This window comes from Neoarius graeffei, chromosome 17 (genome assembly GCF_027579695.1).
Source record: "Neoarius graeffei isolate fNeoGra1 chromosome 17, fNeoGra1.pri, whole genome shotgun sequence".
NCBI classification, from domain to species: Eukaryota; Metazoa; Chordata; class Actinopteri; order Siluriformes; family Ariidae; genus Neoarius; species Neoarius graeffei.
The window spans coordinates 4,105,308-4,117,939 of NC_083585.1; positions in this window are offsets into that span (position 1 = coordinate 4,105,308).

Genomic DNA, 12,632 nt, shown 5'->3' on the forward strand with positions numbered 1-12,632 from the left:
CTGAAAGGGTCAGTCCTTGTCTTGGGTTTTTTATTTCTTAGTTTTTCGGAACTGTCCATGATCTATACAAGGTGGTGACCTTTGTCCTCGTTTGTATAGTGGCCAGTATCTCTACCTGTCAGGTGGAAGACCAGGGTTTGATTCCCTGATGGGGAGGGTATATTAGCTGTGAGTGTAAGAAGGCAAAAAGGTTTTCTGCCTTCATGGATGGTTTCCAAGCAACTTGTGCTGCCCTCTATTATATTTTCTCTTCTCCCGACACACCTCATTCTATTCTTCTGCTAATTACCAGCAGTTCTGGGGGAAGTGCATGCATTTGATGAGGAAACAATATCAAATCTACTGCACCGAACATATTCTGGGACCACATTTGTGAATCAGGGATTTCCACAAATCTGACAGCATTCTCATTCTCAAAGTTCTGTAACGTAAATGAAATAGATGACACCCTTGGTGAAATTAATTGGCAAACACTATAAAAGTGTCAGTTGACACCACCAGCTGACACCATGAAGGCAGGCTTCAACTTGTACTGAAAAGAACCCCAGTGCATTTCAGGTCCAATGTATTAATCCCTGAGCGGTTGCCAAAATGGAGCAAAGTCAAGGCTGAAAGTGTCATTCCTTGTCTTGGGGCTTTTTTATTATTATTATTTTTATTCGTGGTGAATAAGAGAAGAGAAGATACAAAGAAGAAGACCATCTCTCTGTGATTTTGTCACAAATGATACCCTAAAAATGTCTATGACTAGATGGGCTAGCTCTTGTTAGCGATTGAAGTGTGCCTTCTCCGAAGATAGCGCGGGATGCAGATCCAGGATGAAGACAGTTTTGTTCCTTACAGCTTGTCAGCTGAAGATCCTCGGTGTCCCGTTGGCTGTCCGATAATCTAGAAGGAATCTTGTTTATAATTCGTCGACGTTGAAAAAGGGAAAAGGAATCCGGTCACCTTTTCTCTTTGAAACACTGCGTGGGCTGCAGTAACTAACCAGTTCAATTATTATTACAACTCTGCAAAGGTCAAATACATTGAACTTTGGCTAAAGTCCGGTATCAATAGCTGGTTCTTCGTTCTCTGTCCTTCTGTAGCACCAATGCACGGCTTCTCTTTCACGTGTGGAATCCACCGCCAGAGAGGAAATCCACCACCAGAGAGACAGAATTTCGGTGCTGCTACTGGTTTAAAGCAGTCGTGACATCACTGTATTTGGTATCTGGTATCGTCTCTGTCCAATACTGTTACAGGGATTCAGAAGAATGGGCGGCGATAGAACATGGCGTCGAGTACAGAGATTGGTGTGTTCAAACTGTACTGTGAAAGGGTTACTATGGTTATGGACATGGTAGCCTCCCCTACATCAGATTTTGGAAGAACAGCTGGATGCACTGGCACCCATTTGGCCTGGTGTAGTGAAAACCCGGACCCTTACCCTTTCCCTCTGTACAGGTTTGAGCCCACGGTGTTAAAAAAATAGCTGTAACGCTGAACACCAGCTGCTGTGGTCAGATTCAGAGTACAGCCTTTGTTGGAGTTAACAAAAAGCCGGGCCCAGGATCTTAGATGGGGTAAGAGAGAGCTAAGCTGAGTAAGCAAAGAGTGGATCCTGGAATCTTCTGCACTGTCATGAGACTTCTTGTCCCATCTTGTCCCATCATTGATTTCCCACCTCAAATCCTTCCTATCTCATAACGATCTTGAAATAGTTATCCATAGTAAGCCACATCACGATTGGATTACTGCAATTCCCTTTATCTTGGCCTCCCTCAAACCTCACTTAGACGTTTACAGCTGGTCCAAAACAAAACAGCTGCACGTCTTTTAACTGGCACCAGGAGACGTGAGCACATCACTCCCATTCTGGCCTCCTTGCACTGGCTCCCAGTCTTTTTCAGAATACAATTTAAAGTCTTATTATTTGTTTTTAAAGCACTCAGTGGGCTGGCTCCAGCCTACATCACTGACCTTTTACAGCCCCACTCAGTCCAAAGGTCTCTAAGATCCTCTAACACAGGGCTTCTTCATGTACCTCGCTCGTGGCTGAAGCAGAGAGGTGACAGAGCTTTTTCTGTTGCTGCTCCACATCTCTGGAATCAGCTCCCACCAGATATCAGATCTGCTCTTTCCATCTCTGCCTTTAAATCTAGGCTAAAAACCCATCTCTACTCCTTGGCCTTTCCCTAATCATCAGCTTATTGTTATTGTTGTTATTATTATTATAGTTTTATTTTATTTATTTTTTTTATTTTCTTTTTGATCATTTGTCTTTTAATACTGACTCTGTACAGCACTTTGGTCAGTGTATGCTGTGTTTAAATGTGCTATACAAATTAAACTTACTTACTTACTTACATCATGACACTAAAAAGACTCATGAAAGCAAGAGCCTATAGAATGAAGATTTCACTCAAGGTCATGTGACTTGCAACTCAAGTGACACAACAAAGACACATTCCCATACCGGGAGTCTAACCAAGGCCACCTGGGTGAAAACCAGGAATCCTGGCCACTAGACCATATGGGACAGCCTTGACGTGTAAAGGCCACCTTTGAAGTGCTTAGGCCATTGGTGAGAACTCAGGCATTTTCCAGAAAAGTAGCTGTTATTTTTTATTTTATTTAGTCAGGCTGGAAAAGATTACAAAACCATCTCTAAATAGTTTGGACTCCATCAAGCCACAGTCAGACAGACTGTGTACAAATGGAGGAAATTCAAGACCATTATTACTCTCCCCAGGAGTGGTTAAACAACAAAGATCATTCCAAGAGCAAGGTGTGTAATAATCGGTGAGGTCACAAAGGACCCCAGGGTAACTCCTAAGCAACTGAAGGCCTCTCTCACATTGGCTAATGTTCATGAGTCCACCATCAGGAGAACACTGAACAACAATGGTGTGCATAGCAGGGTTGCAAGGAGAAAGCCACTGATCTCCAAAAAGAACATTGCTACTCATCTGCAGTTTGCTAAAGATCACATGGACAAGCCAGAAGGCTATTGGAAAAATGTTCTGTGGACGGATGAGACCAAAATAGAACTTTTTGGTTTAAATGAGAAGCGTTGTGTTTGGAGAAAGGAAAACACTGCATTCCAGCCTAATAACTTTATCCCATCTGTGAAACATGGTGGTGGTAGTATCATGGTTTGGGCCTGTTTTGATGCATCTGGGCCAGCACGGCCTGCCATCATTGAGGGAACAATGAATTCTGAATTATGCCAGCAATTTCTAAAGGAAAATGTCAGGACATCTGTCCATGAACTGAATCTCAAGAGAAGGTGGGTCATGAAGCAAGACAATGAGCACACAAGTTGTTCTACCAAAGAATGGTTAAAAAATAAAGTTAATGTTTTGGAATGGCCAAGTCAAAGTCCTGACCTTAATCCAATGGAAATGTTGTGGAAGGACCTGAAGTGAGCAGTTCATGTGGGGAAACCCACCAACATCCCAGAGTTGAAGCTGTTCTGTATGGAGGAATGGGCTAAAATTCCTCCAAGCTGGTGTGCAGGACTGATCAACAGTTACCAGAAATGTTTAGTTGCAGTTATTGCTGCACAAGGGGGTCACACCAGATACTGAAAGCAAAGGTTCACATACTTTTGCCACTGACAGATATCTAATATTGGATCATTTTCCTCAATAAATAAATGACCAAGTATAATATTTCTGTCTCATTTGTTTAACTGGGTTATCTTTATCTACTTTTAGGACTTGTGTGAAAATCTGATGATGTTTTAGGTCATATTAATGCAGAAATATAGAAAATTCTAAAGAGTTCACAAAGTTCCAAGCACCACTGTAAGAGTGATGCAGAACTGAGTGGAGATGTTATCTGTAAGAAAATTTTCCCTCTCTCAAAGGGTTCCTGGTCACAGCCCATGGTCAGACTCTGAGCAGAAGCTTCGTCAGTGTGAACAATGAGTCTTGTACAAAGTGCTGTATGGGGTAAGAGAGAACCAAGCAGCAATGCGAAAAGCGTCCGATCCAAGGTCACACGCACCAACCATCATGCCCCAAGCCAACGTAAGGTTTCAAGCAGTGGTCATCCTTTCTCATTTTGCTATCCCTCACAAGCCATGCTAACAGTTGCAATCCATGGACAAACTCAGAGATGAAGAGTGACTCAGTGAAACAGAAAATTCAATGATATAACCCAGATTCCGACCAGGGTTATGGAGATGCCAGAACAGAATCCAATCGCTTCTCTGATTACGGCTCTCCAGACTCTGAGTTATCTGTGTTCCCCTACCAGAAAATCAGCTGCTGGTTGAAGCATTTTGTGGTCAGCCAAGCATCTAACAGAGAATCTTCTAATTTGGAGTCAGCCCTGTTATCCATTGCACCACTGGCCCAAGCAGAGCCGTGATAAGTGAGATCCAAACGATGTATGAATTTTAATTTCGTCACTGTTCAATAGTGAGATGGAAAACACAATGCCGTGACCAGGGTTGCTGCAGTCATAATGCTGAGTGCTAACCACTATACTATCACAGCACTCCACCTCCCAAGGGCAGAGTGTCTGATCGTGTTGCCACAAACTCAGTGGCTAGACATGGATTGTGCCATCCTGGCCCACTTTTGGCCTGGTGTTGTGAGAACAGTCAGCTTTTTAGTTCAGTTCAGTTCAATTTCATTGCTCATTTTATGTTAACACATGGCCAACTTGCAATGAAATGCAGTGGACCAGATAAGAACCAGAAACAAGTCTCTCAGCACTGGAGCCCGACAGGAGTTTAACAGAATATCAGCTAAAAAAAAGATTCAAAGTCCTAAAGATAAAAAAACCAAAACAACGGAAGTTAAATTCAAGGGAAAATAGAAATAACTGAGATGTATGCATGCATTGTCTCAGGGGGGTAGTGTGGGGAGGTGTAGCACAAGCACCTGTATTGCACGTCGGAAAAATTGACACGTGCAGCTACCAGTAATTGCACTTTGTTGAAGATCAATGAAGTACTGACCATGTAAACAGAGTTTTGATATGTGTTGGTAAATGTGGAAACAGTAAATATGTAAATGTTTTGGTGATATGTAAACAGAGTCTTGAGATATGTTGGTGATATGTAAACGGAGTCTTGTGATATAAACAGAGTCTTGTGATATGTTGATTGTGGACCTGTAGTAGTTTGAAATGATGTTTGCCTTCATGCCAAACTTCTTCAGCCTCCTCAGGAAGCACAGCCACTGGCGAGCTTTCCTGACCACAGTGTGGAACTTGAAGCTGCTGACCCTTTTGACCTCATCCTCATTGATGTAGATGGCCTAGTGTGTCCTCTCTTGCTGTCTCCTGTAGTCCACTATCATCTCCTTAGTTTTCCTGACATTGAGAGAGAGGTTTTTCCCAGAGGAAAGGAAATTTTAAAATGAGATCTCTTCTCTTTCTCAATTGTTTCTCCTAGACAATAATGAGATCATAGTGATATTAAAATGAGATTATTGCTTTTGTCTCCTGCTTCTCAGGTTTGTCTCTGGAGCAAAAGAGTTAAGTTATCTCATTGTAGACTCCCTTTAATCTACAAATGAGTTCTCAATAATGTTTTAAATAATGCTCAGTGTTGACCAATTTATACATCTCATACTTTACTCAGGCTGATCCACCAGAGAGCTCTCTCTGTAAACTCACACAATTCTCATTTCAGATCTATTTGGTGAGTCTCAGATTAGGCTCCATCAGTTTTGTAAAAGAGGTCTCTACACAATCTTGAACCATTCTCATTCTAGTCATCTCAGTTTAGTCCTTTTTTGATTTACAAAAGAGATCTCAACAAAGGCTTAAACAATACTCAGATTAGAGGTCTGTGCGGGACAGAATTTTCAGTCCCGCTCCCACATTGTGCAATCCCGCTCCCGCAAAGAATTATGATTTTCAGTCCCGCTGCCGCCCGCGCCTGACATATTTTGTCCCGCTCCCGCTCGCAAATCCCGCATGATGCCGACATTCGCGTTATTTCTCACGAAAGTTGAAATTAGTCAACTAATAAAATAGTCTTAGTTGTGGCTCAGTCGACTAAGGTGCCATACCATAAATCCGGGGACCCGGGTCTGATTCCGATCCGAGGTCATTTCCCTATCCCTCTCCAGCTCATTTCCTGTCTCTACACTGTCCTATCCAATAAAGGTGAAAAAAGCCCCCCAAAAAAACTAATATCTCTTTTGTGACTCCTACTTGTCTCATTGCTATGTCTCATCTTTTGCTTCTTTTATTTCACCTAAGGCAAAATTAGGAGAAAGAACTGTGACAAAAGTAATACTTAAATGATCCTTAAAAGAGAATCACCATTTTGTCTCCTGAGCAACAGAAGGGATACAAATGAGAAACAAAATTTTCCTCTGGGTTGTTCTGGCACCAGCTGGCTAATGCCTTCACTTCCTCTCTGCATGCCGTCTCATCGTTGTCCGTAAGGAGGCCCGAGATGGTTGTGTCGTCAGCAATCTTGATGACGATGTTGGCGTTGTATTTAGCAGTGCAGTCGTGGGCGAACAAGGAGTACATGAGGGGACTGAATACACAGCCCAGTGGAGCACCTGTGTTCAGGATAAGCGAGGAGGAAGTGTGGCTACCAATTATCACCACCTGGGGTCTGCCTGTCAGAAAGTCAAAGATCCATCTGCAAATGGTCATCTGCTCATGAAATTGTTAAATATTTCATCATGGTTGCATTTTCTCTGCTCATCCCAAGGCAGTTTTACTTATTAAGTGCAAATTTGCAGCTAAATGCTTTCAAGATATTGCAACCTGATTTGATTTTGGTTGCTGGTCACAGCCCATGGTCAGACTGTGAGCTGAGCTTTGTCAGAGATAGCTTTCAGAAAACAGATTTCAGTGGCCTTTTTGAAGGATGCTTTAGCTTCAGAAAATGCTAAATGTAACTCAAAGAATGTTGAACCTTGGTCCTATCTACTGAGCTGTGCAGGCTCTAAGATGAGCTATATTGAACCAAAGGATATGTATTTTCTTTTAGAACATGAAAATGTTACCATTGGAAACAGTTGGTGCATTATGAAATGCAAAATATGATAAAGGAGACTCCAAACACTTGAGCAACTGAAATCCTATAATCAGGCAAGAATGGGAAAAAACATTTCTCTTTCAAAACTACAGCATTTGGTCTCCTCAGTTCCCAAACATTTACAGAGTTTTTTTTTTAAAACAAGAGGTGATGCAGCACAGTGGTAAACATGCCCCGTCCCAACTTTTTGAAATGTGTTCCTGGCATCAAATTCAAAATTAGCATATATTTTTCAAACAACAATAAAATTGCGCAGTATCAACATTTGATATGTTTTCTCCACATATCACCTCCACACCACTCTGAAAGCTGCTCAGAATGTAGTGATTCATTTGTTGATAGCAACAGCTCTGACAGTATTTCCAATAGCTGCAAGCCCAAAAGTACTGGAACAGCAAGGACAATTCTGTTTGTATGTTTTTTTGCCATACACTGAAGACATTTGCATTTGATGTCAAAAGTGGGTGGCACGGTGGTGTAGTGGTTAGCACTATCATGTTGCAGCAAGAAGGTTCTGGGTTTGAACCCACTGGCCGAGGGGGGCCTTTCAGTGTGGAGTTTGCATGTTCTCCCTGTGCCTGTGCGGGTTTCCTCTGGGTGCTCTGGTTTCCCCCACAGTTCAAAGACATGTGGTTAGGTTATTATGGGGTAGCCATGGCCTGAGGTTAGGCTGAAGTGTCCTTGAGCAAGGGCAGCTAACCCACAACTGCTCCCTGGGTGCTGTAGCATGGCTGCCCACTGCTCTGGTTATGTGCGTGTGCTCATTGCTCACTTGTGTGTGCAGGTGTGTGTTCACTGCTCCAGATGCATTAAACGCAGAGTTTAAATTCCACTTTGTGCTTAAGAATTACATGTGACAAATAAAGGCTTCTTGGCTTGCCTTCTATATGTGATAGGTCAGAATTTCAGCTTTTATTTCTTGATAATTGCACCTATATATGTTAACAGAATGGTGTTGGGAGTTTTGCACAGTCAAATGCAGGGACTTTCAGGTCAAGTCAAGTCAAGTTTATTTGGATAGCGCTTTTAAGAATAAACATTGTTGCAAAGCAGCTTCATAGAATTTAACGACTTAAAACATGAGCTAATTTTATCCCTAATCTATCCCCAATGAGCAAGCCTGTGGTGACAGTGGCAAGGAAAAACTCCCTCAGATGACATGAGGAAGAAACCTCGAGGGGAACCAGACTCAAAAGGGAACCCATCCTTATTTGGGCAACAACAGACAACATGACTATAACATTAACAGTTTTAACATGAAGTCAGTTTTGTTGATGTTATAAACTCTTCATTGATGGAAACTTGAGTGCAAAACTGTTCATGACAGCTGCAATCCTAAAGTTAGCAAGTCAACTGTAGTCCTCAGCCATAAAAGCATTACTGTAAATGTCCAGAGCATCCTCCAAGTGTGACTTTCAACTGTCCACATGGGGCTGTCCTCCAGAGGAACGATGCAATGAGACTCCAACCAGACACAGGGCAACAGGATGGATCAGGCAGGTCCGAGGAGCAGAAGAGTTTGGCATCTCCATCCCAGGACCGACATGTAACTCAGATGGAAAGATCGGGGCGGGGGGGAAGTGAGAGAAAACGCAGGTTGTTAGGTATGCCCAATATCACCTGAATAAGTAGGAACAGTATACATATTGCACTGAGTACAAACAGGGACTCCGGCAAAAACTAACTATGACAGCATAACTAAAAATGGAGAGCCAGAAGGTAACACAGGCATGAGGGAGCCCCGGGACATAAAACAGCCAGCCACTACATCGTCAACAGACTCGAGTGAGCAAGCGAGTGGGGGACTGACAGCATCCATACATTCCAGTTTACCGAAGACTCTATGTCTGAGGACCCTCCAGATCTACACCTTTACCTCATAAACACAATAAACAAAAGGCTTGACTAAACAGATATGTTTTCAGCTGAGACTTAAATGCTGAGACTGTGTCTGATTCCCGAACACTACTTGGAAGGCTGTTCCATAACTGTGGGGCTTTGTAAGAAAAGGCTCTGCCCCCTGATGCAACCTTCACTATACGAGGAACCAGCAGATAGCCTGCACCCTTTGATCTAAGTAGGCGTGGCGGGTCATAGAGGAGCAGAAGTTCACTCAGGTACTGTGGCGCGAGACTATTCAGTACTTTAAAGGTCAATAGTAGTATTTTATAATCGATACGAAATTTGATTGGGAGCCAATGCAGTGTGGATAAGACAGGAGTGATCTGGTCATATTTTCTAGTTCTAGTAAGGACTCTTGCTGCTGCATTTTGAACTAACTGGAGCTTGTTCATGCACTTATTGGAACATCCAGACAGTAAGGAATTACAATAATCCAACCTGGAGGTAACAAAAGCATGAACTAGTTTTTTCCGCGTCATGGAGTGACATTAAATTTCTTATCTTAGCAATATTTCTGAGATGAAAGAAAGCTATCCAGGTAATGTTATCAATGTGATTTTCAAATGAAAGACTGGGGTCAATAATTACTCCGAGGTCTTTTACTGCTGCACGTGAAGAAACAGAAAGGCCATCCAGAGTTACTGTGTAATCAGAAAGCTTACTTCTAGCTGCATGTGGTCTGAGTACAAGTGCTTCAGTCTTGTCAGAGTTAAGCAGAAGGAAGTTAATAAGCATCCAGTGTCTAATGTCCTTCACACATTACTCAATTCTATGAAGCTGGTGTCTCTCATCAGGTTTTGCAGAACCACACAACTGTGTGTCATCAGCATAACAGTGGAAAATAATACAGTGTTTACGAATAATATCACCCCAAGGGAACATATATAAAGAAAAAAGCAGTGGACACAAGACAGAACCTTGTGGAACACCAAACTTTACCTCAGTATGTCTAGAAAAAGCACCATTTACATCAACATACTGATAGCGATCAGTTAAATTAGAGCTGAGCCAGGAGAGGGCCGTTCCCTTAACTCCCACAACATTTTCTAGTCTATCCAGAAGAATGGAATGATCAATGGTATCAAATGCTGCACTAAGGTCAAGCAACACAAGCAGTGAGACACAGCCCTGATCAGACACCAACAGTAGGTCATTTACTACTTTAACCAGTGCTGTCTCTGTGCTATGATGAGGTCTAAATCCTGACTGACACATTTCATGGATGTTATTCCTATGTAAATATGAGCATAACTGCTGTGCCACAGCTTTTTCAAGGATCTTGGAGATAAAGGGGAGGTTTGACATTGGACAGCTGACAGGGATCAAGGTCAGGTTTTTTTAATCAATAACTGCTAGTTTAAAGGATTTGGGTACATAGCCAATCCTAAGAGAATAATTTATTATTTTTAGAAGTGGTTCAATTACTTCAGGTATTATCTGTTTGAATAGACGTGTAGGTAAGGGATCTAGTACACAAGTTGAGGCTTTTAGATAGATAGATAGATAGATAGATAGATAGATAGATAGATAGATAGATAGATAGATAGATAGATAGATAGATAGAGCCCTTTATTGTCACTAGTCACATGTACCAGCAAAATTAGCCATTGACCTGTCCGTACATATAAAACATACAATTGACATAGGGTAGATAGGACAGGAAGACAGGGATAAAGATAAAAAGGAAACACAACATAAGGAGAGATAAGGGGAAAAAAAGAACCCCCCCCCCCCCACTATGCTCCTGTCAGGAGTACAGTCTGGGAACATTTAAAAAAAAAACTTTGCATAAGCACAACTACAACACAGGTACACTTTAAACACGGGACTTGAGGGGGGGTGTAAGGGGGGAGGGGAGGAGGTAATCCAGCGCAAGCAAGCAGCCGTCCACTCCTGCAGCCATGAAGGCGCTGGTCACGCACCCGCTTGTCACACTGTGGGTAAAAATGGCAACCGAGGAGAGTTAGAGAGGAATGCAAGGAATGAGAGTGTCTCCCGGCATTGACCTTCAGGGGAAAATGTTTTCTCAGCAATGGCTTAAAATAAGGCTGTTTCTGTCTCAGGGCGCCGAATGTCAATAAGATATGAATTGTTTGGTCTTTCCAGATGCAGTCTTTGCACGTCCTCACCGCTCGTCCATATCTGTCCATTCCATCCATTCTATTCAAATTGATCTCCAAAAAATGTATTCCTTGCAAAGCTGAAAGCTGCTCCGAGATAACCATTTTGTGGTTAAAGTTTTGAATGTGGGTGGCACGGTGGTGTAGTGGTTAGCACTGTTGCCTCACAGCAAGAAGGTCTGGGTTCGAGCCCCATGCCTGGCGAGGGCCTTTCTGTGTGGAGTTTCAATGTTGTCCATGTGGGTTTCCTCTGGGTGCTCCGGTTTTCCCCACAGTCCAAAGACATGCAGGTTAGGTTAACTGGTGACTCTAAATTGACCGTGAGTGTGAATGGTTGTCTGTGTCTATGTGTCAGCCCTGTGATGACCTGGCAACTTGTCCAGGGTGTACCCTGCATTTTGCCCATAGTCAGCTGGGATAGGCTCCAGCTTGCCTGCGACCCTGTAGAACAGGATAAAGCGGCTACAGATAATGAGATGAGATGAGTTTTGAATGTCCACAGTCCAAGTGCCAACAGCTTTGCCCACCACTCCAATCATATCGGGCAGCTTTGTGGGGCTTTGAACAGCTGTCACCGTTGTCTGATTTCCTCGATATACCAGGGCAATGCCTAATCCACTCAGCAAAAGTCCTGTAATCATGGTTCCGAATAGGTAGATATCTTCAATGTCCTCTACAGAAAGAATCGCCAGGCACACGACCTGCCACTGCTCCCACATGTCCATCGTGTAACCAGCTGCAAACGTTCTGGCAGGACAAACGGGTTCCCCCGAACCCAAACTTCTCGTCGAGAAAACTGTGTCAATTTTGTTAGGAGACCAGTTTATCAATTCCATGCTTTTTAGTTTAGAAAGTAATGCAGGAAGAGTCTCTTCAAAAAGTACAGCAGACGAGACAAGACACAGAGCACAAGCAGGGAAATAAAAGGAAGGAGAGGGAGAGCAGAATGCGACCGCCTTCCGTGGAAGCACGGAGAAAAAAAATGATGCGGAGATTAATGAAAGTATGATGCAGAGATTAATGAAAGTAATTCAGTTTCTCTAAGGGGAGTAAAACATTCTAATTGCTGATCTGACACAGTTCTTTCAGTTAACTGCAGGGTCACTTACATTGTCTGACCTTAAATTAGTAGTTTGAGTCTTTTGTTGGGTATTCTCAATTTTGTCATTAAAGAAATTCATGAAGTCATTGCTACTACATAATGCAGGTATGCACGTGTTTACTGGTATTTAGTTTTCAGGCTCGTCAGAGATGAGAACCCCCTCTCACATAAATACGTAGTTGCGAAGGGTATTAATTTTTTGACAGTGTGTGTTGCCAGTTCAGGGTACTCTGTGCACAATCCTATCCAGAAATCTATCAGAGGCTTGTAATTGTAAAGGTTCCCCCAGCTGGAACGGTCAACTTCCCGAGACCAATGTCCTCGTGCCACCTGCAGAATTCTGGAGCGAAAATACCGTGAAAAAAACAGACCAGAAAACCAGAGAGTGGCTTCACAGATTGGCCGTTTATTCACAGTCTTTTTCACCAAAATGAAAACATTCTAAACAACCTTTTAAAGCATCTGTTTATCTGTTTATCTCTCTAAAGGCAGCTGTGTTTATGTG